General features: G+C 40.1%; 1 protein-coding gene and 1 pseudogene across 1 annotated transcript in view; both read left to right on the top strand.

Annotated features, from left to right (window-relative positions):
- Window positions 1-11,973, top strand: part of NELL1 (neural EGFL like 1) — an 820,872-nt gene that overhangs the window by 545,212 nt on the left and 263,687 nt on the right. The window lies entirely within an intron of this gene.
- Window positions 1,064-2,338, top strand: LOC114220021 (isocitrate dehydrogenase [NAD] subunit gamma, mitochondrial pseudogene; annotated as a pseudogene).

Genomic DNA, 11,973 nt, shown 5'->3' with positions numbered 1-11,973 from the left:
CAAATTCTGACCAGGTTGTAGAACAATGAGAATTTTCATTAACCACTGGTGGGAATGAAAAATGGTACAAACACTTTGGAGGACAATTGAGCAGTTTCTGGCAAAAATAATGATACTTTTACCATAGGATCTGGAAGTTGGGGTCCTTGTTACTTTCTCAAATAAGTTGACAATTTATGTCCACACAAAACCTGCACATGTATGCTTATAGCAGCTTTATTTATAATTACCAAAACCTGGAAAAAAAAAAACAAGATGTCCTTCAGTAGGTGAATATATAAGCCGTGGTTTTATATCCAGACAGTGGGATATTATTCTGTGCTAAAAAGAAATGAGATACAGTCTGTGAAAAGACATGGAGGTAACCTTAACTGCATATTACTAAAATCAATGAGGCCAATCTGAAGAGGCTACATACAGTGTCATTTCAATTCTATGACATCCTGGGAAATGTAAAATTATGGAGACACTGAAAAGAGCAGTGGTTACCAGTGGTTACCAGGGGCCAGGGAGGAGGGAGTGATAAGTAGGCAAAGCAGAGCAGATTTTTAGGGCTGTGAAACTACATTGTATGATACTATCGTGGGGGATACACCCCATTATTTGTCCAAACTCCGAAAATACTACACTAGGAGTGAACTCTAATTTAAACTATGGACCTTGGGTGAAAATGTTGTGTCAATGTAGGTTCATCAGTTGTAACAAATGTACCACTCTGGGGTGGTATTTTGATAGTGTGGGCAGAATTTTATGGGATATAGGTGCTATCTGTGAAATCTCTGTACTTCATGTTCAGTTTTGCTGTGAACCTAAAACTACTCTAAAATATAAAGCCAATTTTTAAAAAGTATATCATGCACATAGAATAAATACATTTTCTATAGGATACATCACTTCTTGGCTAGTTCTCTCACTGCAGTAGAATGTCAAAATAGAATACAAGGAAGGAGAGATGGTTGTGACGTAGCAAGAATTAAGGATCTAGAATTCCACCAAAAGAAGCCGATTCAGAACAAGAGGAAGAATGCATATTTTTACATAAATTACTCTCTGCTTCATGATCATGGCACTGAAGATGCTGACAGCTGCCAGTTGCTCTGTGAAGGCCGTGTTGCGACCTTCTACTCTCTGCCCTTCTTGGGAGATTTTATTTGGCTGTGAGACCTCACTGAGGAGCTTCTCTTTTAAACACAGTATTCCTCCATCAGCCAAATATGGTGGGCGACACATTGTGACTCTGATTTCTGGGGATGGCCCTGGACCTGAACTTATGCTGCATGTCAAGACTGTGTTCAGACATGCATGTGTGCCTGTGGACTTTGAGGAGGTGACAGTTAACTCCACTTCTGGTGAAGAGGACACTCGCAATGCCATCATGGCAGTCCGCCGAAACCGTGTGGCTTTGAAGGGCAACATTGAAACCAACCACAACCTGCCACCATCTCACATATCCCATAACAACATGTTTCGCACCACTCTAGATCTCTATGCCAACGTCATCCATTTTAAAAGTCTGCCAGGCGTGGAGACCTGGCACAAGGACGTAGACATCTTAGTTGTTCGGGAAAACACAGAGGGTGAATGCAGCAACCTGGAGCATGAGAGTGTGAAAGGAGTGATTGAGAGCCTCAAGATCATTACCAAGGCCAAGTCTTTGCGCATTGCTGAATATGCCTTCCAGCTGGCCCAAGAGATGGGGCGCAAGAAAGTGACAGCTGTGCACAAGTCCAACATCATGAAACTGGGAGATGGTCTCTTTCTCCAGTGTTGCAGGGAAGTGGCCTCCCGCTACCCTCAGCTCACCTTCAAGGGCATGATTGTGGATAACACCACCATGCAGCTGGTATCCCAGCCCCAGCAGTTTGATGTCATGGTGATGCCCAGTCTTTATGGCAACACTGTCAACAATGTCTGCACAGGGTTGGTTGGGGGAGCGGGCCTTGTGCCTGGTGTGAACTATGGCCATACATACGCAGTGTTTGAAACAGCCTCAAGGCAATCAGGCAGAAATTTAGCCAATAAGAATATGGCTAACCCTACTGCCCTGCTGCTGGCAAGCTGTGTTATGCTGGATTGCCTCAAGCTCCACTCCTATGCCACCTCCATGCGCACTGCCGTCTTGGCATCCGTGGAGAAGAAAGATGTCCATACTCCAGACACTGGAGGCCAGAGCACCACATTGGACATCATTCAGAATATAATAAGCCACATCAGTACTGTCAATGAAATGGTCAGTGCCTCGGAGGCTGAGCTGTCCCCCCAAGTCTCTCCCACTCTTTACCTTCCTCTTCTCCCTTGGAAACTCCAGCCAGCTCGGCTAATGTGGACTCTGGAATAAACTAGCTCCTGCTCCAACTCAGAAGAGACAGGAGAAGTAAATCAAATCTGATTTTTTTCTATTAAATTAAAACGTCATGAATGCCATAAACATTGCTTGCTTAAATTAGCCACATCTATTGTGTTTTATATGTATTGAGGAATTCTTCTCCATTTGAATCCACAGTTCACACTTCACTATGATAGGATACACTGAGTAAATCAGAGCTGTTTGTGTGGAGTCCTGAGGCTTTCTCAGAACCTGGAACACTGATTTTCTCTTAATCTGGGTCATCAAAATTCAGCAAATCAGCCTGCAGAGAAATCTGGCTAGTATGGCGGGACACAGTCTCATGACCCTGGGATCATGACCTGAGCCGAAGGCAGATGCTTAACTGACTGATGCCACCCAGGCGCCCCAGCTATGAGCATTTTTGGGCAAATGCCATGTAATCCATTCCCTTGTCCTGTGTAGCCCCTAACGTAGTGACTGATATAAGCAAAATAAGCAATATATGTTTACTGAATCACCCCAAAAATGAATGACCTGGCACGTACTGCCTCATATTTCTTAAAGTGAGATAATCATCATACCTACCTCTTAGGGTCATTGGGAGGACTGAGTGAGAAAATATAGAACTGTAGCACTGTACCTGTCACATGATAAGTTCTTGCTGTGTCTCGAGATTATTCATTATTATTCCTTTTATACCGTTCTAAAAGATAATTCTGAGGAGAATTGGGCAAATTAAATTGATTACTGTCATTGGAACTTACTGGATAAGTTGCTTCATTTATATAACAGGTTTATAACTCACATTCAACAAGTGGAGCAAGTCATACCTACTTATCCATCAAGCCCCTTATTTCTCTACTTTTTTATTTCTTGAATCCAGTTACCTTTCTTCTTACTCTCTGACCCCTCCTTTCTCATTAGCCTTTTTCATTATTGGTAACTTAACAATTTCTGTTATTTCTAACTTGTGTCCTGCCTATAGTTTAGCTCCCTTAAATCTATTTTCTGCAATGCCCTCAGTAAGATCTTTCCGAAAAGAAAATAGGATCTTGTCACTGCCCTACTTAAAGCCTCTCATTCAGCAGCTTCCCTTTGGCCTTAGGAGGTCAGCTGAACATAGCATGGGACACCTTCCATGTTCTGAGATCTGCTTCCTTCCCCAGGTTCACTATTTCCATCCCTTCTCTTCTTCACCCTAGTAAAAACAAAGTGTGGCACTCCAAAGAGAGTGCAGACAGAGTTCATTGTTAAGCAGCCGCATATCCTTTCTAGGTCAGACCTTTGCACATGGTCTTGGCTCCTCTCCCCTTCAGGAGAGATCTCCTTTTCATCTTAGAAGACTAAACGTAATCATTACCACATTTGGGAAGCTTCCTTGACTAACTCTCTTTCCATTCCCTGTTGAGATTGAGGGGCGTAGCTCTCCCAGTTCTCCCAGAGCTCTCTGTGTATCCTACCTAGTGTGCATCTCCCTGGTTATCATCACATGCTTTCCTTCTCATCAACCTCAGTATACAGTGCGTTCTTTGGCTGCAGGAATGATGGAGCTGTTCACCACTATAACCTCAGAACCTGGGGCAGGGACAGCTTTTTATGCTCACTCTCAGTATTAGTGGAAGGAAGATAGGAAGAAATGTAAACAAACAAACAAACAAAAAGAATGGCCTGAATTCACAGGCGGAGTAGAAAACTGGAAGAACTACTCTGTTGCAAAATATTCCTGTCTGGCTTCAGTCTCTGAACTTTCTTTACAAGACTGCTCCTCTCTAAAGAACCCCAATGGCCTCAAGGCGGTAAAACAGGTAGTTGGCAGGCTGCTTCTGTTTCCTGAGAAGATTTCTGAACATTTATTGGACAATTTTATCTCGGGCTTTATCAGTTTACTCTGCTTCTTGTAAAGTCCTGATGTTATAAAGAATAGTAGCTATAAATTGTCTGATTTTTCTCCAAATTAACTCCTCCTCATTATGGCTCTATGTTAGTTAATGGCCTTACAAATCGTTCAGGTACCAGAGCTGCCATTCATCTCAGCTCTTCCACATAGGAGCTCTGTGACACTGCATAAGCTGCTTAACCTCTCTGATCTCCAGTTTGCTCATTTGTAAAATAAGAGATACTTTCCTTTGTAAAATTGTTATAAAAATTAAGGTTGCTTTAGTTGTCTACAGCTGCATAAGAAAGCACTTCAGAACTTAGTGGGCTTAAAACAAGTAATTATTTGTCATGAGGTTGTAAAGAGTGACCAGATGATGTTTCTCTCATCAGTATACTTTCTTGAGGACTATTAAAAACGTTGTCTAACTAATCTCAAATTCTGATATCAGTGAAGGTCAATATAAAGTTGGATAACTAGACTGCATCACTCCATAATTATTTGCCCCCACCGCCATCTGTATACACAGACTTGCTTTTATAGAACGATGCTTTAAACATTCTTACTTCAGCTTTCCTCAAGGTCTTGGGTGCAAAATCTTGTAAGGGGACAGTTCTGAATTTGGGGGGAAACAGTCTGCTTAAAAGGTCAACACAGAAGATTCCTCTCAGAACTGAGGACTAGGAGAACTTGATTTTCACCATGAATTTGGGTCCTTCTATCAGATAATGTGAGATATGTAATCCATTGAGAGGTTCCCTGTTATCTTGGCTACTAGGAAGCACCAAAAAAAGCCATGAGCATTTTTTTGTCTATGAAATGTTCTCTTCTTATTCTGTTACTTGATTTTAATTTTTTTACTTTATTAATTCCATTTTCTTATATTTTGTTTTACCATAGCTGCTTAGACCACAAAGAAACAGAAGAGGAAAAACTGGGTTCTTCATCTTCACATTCTTTTCCTTCATTCCTCCATTTCAATATTGACATCAGATCATACTCCTTAAAGCATTGTTTAGATTGCCACTAGTCCGTTCAATCCGCCTCACAGGTTCCTTCAATTTGGAATGTATTCAAGGGCCTCCAAAATTTTAGCCCACACTGTCTTTCAGCTCCTAGGGGCTTTGCTTTTCCTAGTTTGTCCATGTGCTCTAGCCAACGTATACTCTTCACTCATCTAGATACTCCCTTTTCCTCCCACGTGATGCTGTTTCTCTCATTAAGTACGTTCCCAACTTAGTCTCTGCCTATTATAAGTCTACCCCTTATTCAAGGTAAAGTTCAAATAGCAACTCCTTTATGAAAAGTTGTCTCATTATCCCTATCCAGCTATACTCCCTTTATTCTTTCTGAACTCACATAAACCTTTTATTGGACTTTTGAACTCTTTCATTTCACATTTTGTCTTGTATTAATTGTTCATCTACTCGACTTGAGCCTTAATACATTGTATAACTTCTTGAGGGTAGGGAACATATTTTAGCCAGTGTTCTGGATCTTGAATGACCCAGCATACTGCCTTGCATATGGTAGGTACTAAGTAACCATATACCAAGTTAGATGGACGGCAATGGTTATAGCTATTATAATTTTTTGTGTTTATCTTGTGCCATGCATTATTCTTCCTGCTTTGTATGTATTTAATTCTCATGTCAAGCCAGTTAGATGATTATTGTAATCCTCATTTTATAGATGAGAAAACTGAGGCACAGAGAGGTTCAGAAAATTGTCTGAGGTCACACAACTAACAGAAGGTGAAGCTTGAGTTCTAATTCTAGCAGTGTGGATCTAGAACCCAGTGTTAAGTGGTCATGAGGATTTGTACAGTGTGAATTTGTCATACTGTTATGTGGATTAGGTTTCAGCAATAGATCAGTGTTTTCCTTGGGAAAATAATTCCATAGATTCACAGACTTAAAGAAATTTTTAAAGAGCTCACTCATTTTGCATATAAGCCCAGGATGAGAAAGGCAGAATATCCAGGTAAATGAGACTATCTGGTACCTGAACCAAGTGTCAAGTGTTAAAGAGAGGTGGCATTTCAAATTAATAAATACTCCTTTTTGGTAATGACAGACAGGGACAAAAACTTAGAACAGAAATGATGTGCTGTTGAAATGAGAACATCTAAAATAATGATATGAAGTGGAAACTAAAAAAAAAGAATGGTATGGTATATTGTGCAAATAAGAGAATTTTGAAGAAATTTATCCAGTTCTGGATTATTACAGAGGCTGAAAAAAAAGGATATTACCATAGGCTCAGTTGGGAATCTGAAAAATATCTGCAGGAAGCTGATTACAGAGCTAGACATTTTTTGGAGGAAGGCCCTTGGTCCTTGGAGTTTCCCTGACAATCTGAATAACATGGGAACTCAAAGTGCTAAAGTATTCTTTATATGAAAATGAATTTGCTTACACTGATATGGGAAGCCACATATATTGCATTTATGATTGCTCCAAGAAACAAAGAGAAAAGAAAGTAGATATTTTTAAAATGGAAAAAAATGGCTCTTTACAAAAGCAATTAAAAAAATTGGAATGGCTTTTTACCACTGTTGAAAATGCTTAAAACCAACATAGCCTGAGTATAAAAGCAGTATCTGCAGGGGAAGACTCTAGACTGAGCTCTAATCAGCTTATACATCTGGTTTGCTACACTTAGTGCCAAATCTACTTCATGCAAAATAGATGTAAGTGAATGACTTTTGCCACAAAAGAGAGAGAGAGAATCACATATGTCCAAATATAAGGGATTTTCCCTCTTTTCTATCCCTCAGAGAAAAAGAACTACCTTAAATTCAAGTCCTTATAAATGTTCTCATATTACCAGGTATTCTCTCAGTTCTTTTGTTTTGAACAATAAGAAGCTATTTGGAGGAAGAAAAAAAAAAATGACATGAGCTATGCCAGTTTAGGATTTTTATAGAATTTATCTGGATAATAACATTTAAACGGGGGCAAAAAAAAATAATCCCTCAAAAAAGAATTAGTCATTATTCCTGGGAGTGTGTTCTCACAATTGCAAGTATTGTATATTATTATGTATATGCCTTTTAAAAATCACTTAATAACACAGTTCAGTTTTTGGTCACCATGTAGAGATCACAAATATTTACCTTTTGGACAAATGAGAAAATAAGAAGTCCTAACATTATACAGTTGGATTCTGGTGACTTCATTTGAAATGTGCAAAGAAAGCATCAAACAGATTCAAAAGGTGCTTTATCTCAAACAACTTAGACAGATGGGATGATAGGTTTGGGAACTTTTAGAGAACTTGAAAAATGATTATTTTGGGGAGGACCTTGAAGTCAAGATGCATGGGAAGAGATTAAATGAAATTACTTTATATCATGGAAAAAGAAAGAGTAATATTTCTCAATTGATCTATTTCATATAGCCTATTAGGTAATGTATTTAATACAGCTAGGCATAATAACTGAATCTATCAAACATTATACAGAGATGTCTATTTAATATGGTCCTCAAAGTTATTCAACTTTGCCCAGAATATTTTTCTTTCTTTCTTTTTTTATATCTTTTAACTAATAAAAGGGGAATCATTCTCCTTATATTTGGGGTTGCTTCCTAGTCAGGCATTTACCTTATCTCTTAAATGGAACATTCTGTGGAAAATAAAAGATTTTGAAGTTATTGTGCAGAAATCTATAATAGCAAAGGAAGAAGTAGAGATTTCTGGGTATACAAGTAGAACTGTGGAAAGAAATGCAAAAGAATTTCAAATGAAATTATATTTAACTATTTAAGGCTTTGGCTAGAGCACACCTAAGATACTTCATATTGTTTTGATCTTTCAACTTGATAAAAGATGTAATTTCTGTGAAAAGGTATGATGCCGAAAATCAACTTTATGCCAAGCATCAGAAAAAGATATTACAAAGCCTGACTTATAAAGAACTCATTTTCTCCAGGGTAAGAAAAGTCTCTGGGATTGATCCTTTTCAGGGTATTCATGCTGTGATGGAATTAGGTTATTTTGATCCCAATTTTATTCTTGCCAGCAGCAAGATCCTTGTTTACTTAGTAACTTCATTCATTTGTTCTTTCTCTTATTCCCTTGTTCCACAATGTCATTTGTCCTCTGCTGACTTTTTTTTTCCCTCTTCATAAGACAGGTTTTTTTTTTTTTATTATTATGTTATGTTAATCACCATACCCTGACTTCTTGCCTTGAGCTGGGCACTGTGCAAGCCTCTAAGGATGCAGCTTGGAGAATCCATGTCCTTTCTCTTGAGGGCTGAGAATCAATAGTCATCGGGCAATTAGACTGGACCGTAATGAGTACTGCAGTAGTGGCATAAGCAGAGTGCTGTGAGAACACACGAGAAGGGACATCAGAAAGCTCCCCAGAGTAAGTTGTGCCTCTAAGAGTGAGTGGGTGAGGGGAGGGGGAAGAAGAGAGGAGGAGGATGGCATATGGGTAAGCATGGAGAATCAGCTTCTAGAGCTGCCATCATTAGCCTTCACCTGCCCATTACCTGATATTTAAAGCTTTTACTTTCCCCCCATCATCTCTCTCTTTTTTTTAAGATTTTATTTATTTATTTGACTGAGCACACGCACAAGCAGGGAAAGTGGCAGGTGGAGGGAGAGGGAGAAGCAGACTCCCCACTGAGCAGGGAGCCCAATGCGGGGCTCCATCCCAGGACCCCGGGATCATGACCTGAGCCGAAGGCAGATGCTTAACCGACTGAACCCCAGGCACCCTCCCCCATCATTTCTTATTTTGTATATAATTATTGTTGAATTCATTTTACCTGCAAAAGCTTGCCCTGATTATCTCTAAGGTGGGATTTTCAACATTTAAGATGAACATCTGATTTTTCTATGAAGTGATTTTTTTCTGGAAGGATAAACCCTTTACATTGATTAATTAACCCGATTAGATCCCTCATCGTAGTTGGCTCTAATTCTTGAGATTAAGAAGGTTTATTATTAAGCTACTTCGCAGCCCAGTTACTGCTTCTTCAGAGCCTTTCTCTTCTTGTTTGTGTTTCTGTCAGTCACTTGGTGAGTATGTTTCATCACTTTGTTCTTTCTGGCACACTTCTTGTTTCCTCCATCTCCTCTCAGGTGCCTCCTTGATAGTGAAGTCAATCTCTAGAAACACATCATCTTCTCTTCTGTGGTGCTGAGTTCTAGAGTGAACCCCCTGCTCTGATACAATCTTGATCTCCTACTCCCTCTGGAAAGGGACTTGGTGTTCATTTAAGGTCTTATCGAGGACCTTCTCTGTCATCCCTCCTTCTGCTGCCATTGGCACAACCTATTCCCCTGATTGCCCCAGACTCTGCCTGGGGTTTGTCATAGTTCTAGTCACCCCTCGTCTGCAGTGGTAGCAGGACATGTGCCTTCCACACTTACCCATGGCCAAAACCTTCACCCTGCTGCTGGATTCAAGTCAGGAAGCACACTGCAGTGACAGCTACTTTCCTAATGAGAATGACCCTGTCACTGGTCTGCCTGCTACTTTCATCATCATCTTCCTGGAAGCCACCTTTCTGCAAAAAGGGTTGTTTGTCAACCTCTCCATCTTCTCCTATGAGACTATTTGGTGTCTGTTTAGAGCACTCAAGAAATGGGCAGCTAAGAGTATTAGCATTACTTGACCATGGTTATTGTTTTCATCCAGATTGACAGATGCTTTTTATAGTCTCTGGCTGAATTTCATCTGAAAAGAGTTTAAAATGCACAGGAGGAGGAAAGTACTTCTCTCCTAGGATCCCCACTGAGCTGATAACAGTCTATGGGAAGTCATCTATTTAAACAGAAATAAACACGCCTTGGGATGCCAGGAGCCTATTTTCAGCTTTATTAAGCTATTTTCAGCTTTATTAAGAAATCTGTGTTTAATTTTTCCAAACATCTCCATTCCTATTCATTTAGCTTTCCACTGTGTGTGGATCAATTAGAACACTTGATGAGAATGCAGACGCTGCATTCTGCTCCTCACAGAAATGGAGTGCATTTGGAGAAGAGTAAAGAACCTGGAAGACTTCCAAGAACCTTGTGAGAAACTTGTACTTAACTGGCTTTTCATGGGGACAAGTATTCTTGGTCAGATGTTACCTGGGTCCTGGGAAATTTCCCTGTTGGACATTTTTTCCTGTTAAAAAAAAAAAAAAATTCCTTGGGCGCCTGGGTGGCTCAGTTGGTTAAGCGACTGCCTTCGGCTCAGGTCATGATCTTGGAGTCTCGGGATCGAGTCCCGCATCGGGCTCCCTGCTCAGCGGGGAGTCTGCTTCTCCCTCTGACCCTCCCCCCTCTCATGTGCTCTCTCTCTCTCATTCTTTCTCTCAAATAAATAAATAAAATCTTAAAAAAAAAAAAAGAAAATCTTTAAAAAAAAAATTCCTTGGGACCGTATAGGTTAGTCAGACACTAGGCCATGGTCAGCTGTGTGTGTGTGTGTGTATAAAGTCAAATAGTAAATACTTCAGGCTCTGTGAGCCATCTGGTCTCTGTGGCAGCTCTTGAGTTCTGCCATTTTAAAGCAATGGGAGCCATAGACAATAAACGTGACTGTGTTCTAAGAAAATGTTATTTATGGACACTGTAATTTAAATTTGACATAATTTTCACATGTCATGTAATACTGTTTTTCTTTTGACTTTTTCCAATCATGAAAAAATGTAAAAGCCATTCTTTGCTCACGTGCCATAAAGAAAAAAAAAAAAACAGACCCGTGGACTATAATTTTTGAACCTTTGCTGTAGGCAAAGGGACTCAAGTAATGAACAAGACAGAAGCCTAGCTCTCATGTGACTTTGGTTTTCCAAGAGGGAAAACAGACAATGAGCATGCAAACACACAAACAATGAATATTATGTCAAGTTCTAAGAGCTAGGAAGAAAGGAAAACAGAACAAAATGTAGATGTTGTGACTGAAAGCAACTAGTGGTAGAAAGACTGTGGGTGGGCGTTGCTTTAGCTGATAGAAGTTTCTCTGACTTGACATCTGAGTTGGCTTCCAAATAGTGCCAGGAGACATGTGAACATCTTGTCCAAGTAGAAGGAATGTTGGAGGCAGGGCCCCAAGTCAAGATGAGCTTGGGGTGTTTGAAGTTGACAGCCTAGCTGGAGAGGACATTGCGGAGGGGAAGGAAAGGTCATGCCATGAGATAGGAATACGGTGATAAGTCCGTGTAGGACTCTGGGCCAGATGAAGGGCTTTGGAATTTATTCAGGTTTTAGTGCTAGGCCATAGGTAAATTTAAAGCTGGAGAGGGATGGGAAATGGTTTAGGACTTTGGATTGGTCATTTTGGCTGCAGAGTGGATGAGGGACAATGGTGAGGGGACAAGAGTGGCGGCCAGGAGGGCAGTCAGGAGGCTAGTCTAAAATAGAAGTTTTTCCATTTACTCTTCTAATACTTGATGTGTGAATCTGGTAGAGACTAAGGAGAAGGTGAGAAGTAGTGATGTAATAGACAGCTTGGCTTGGACTACCAAAGGAGATTTGCATCAATACCACCACAAAGAAAGGAAGTCTATATTATTTGTATTACCTTAGTAATGCTCACAGTGGCAGCAAACTATTTTGGGGTACTTGCTAGCTATGGCGTTATTTTAATTCTCACAGTTCTGTGAGGAAGGTGTCTTTCTACAACAGAAACAAAGAAATTGGAATACTAATAGGATCTACAGTAGACCAAAAGGTCTCAGAACTGGCAGGTGGCAGAGGGGGGTCTAGGACCCACATTTGTCCTGGTCTTAAACATGTGACCTTTTCACTTATGTTTCAGT

Source organism: Eumetopias jubatus, unplaced genomic scaffold, assembly GCF_037043125.1.
Source record: "Eumetopias jubatus isolate StellerSeaLion01/CBP00866 unplaced genomic scaffold, mEumJub1_p1.0 scaffold_13, whole genome shotgun sequence".
NCBI classification, from domain to species: domain Eukaryota; kingdom Metazoa; phylum Chordata; class Mammalia; order Carnivora; family Otariidae; genus Eumetopias; species Eumetopias jubatus.
This window is presented reverse-complemented; position numbering and strand designations above follow the sequence as displayed.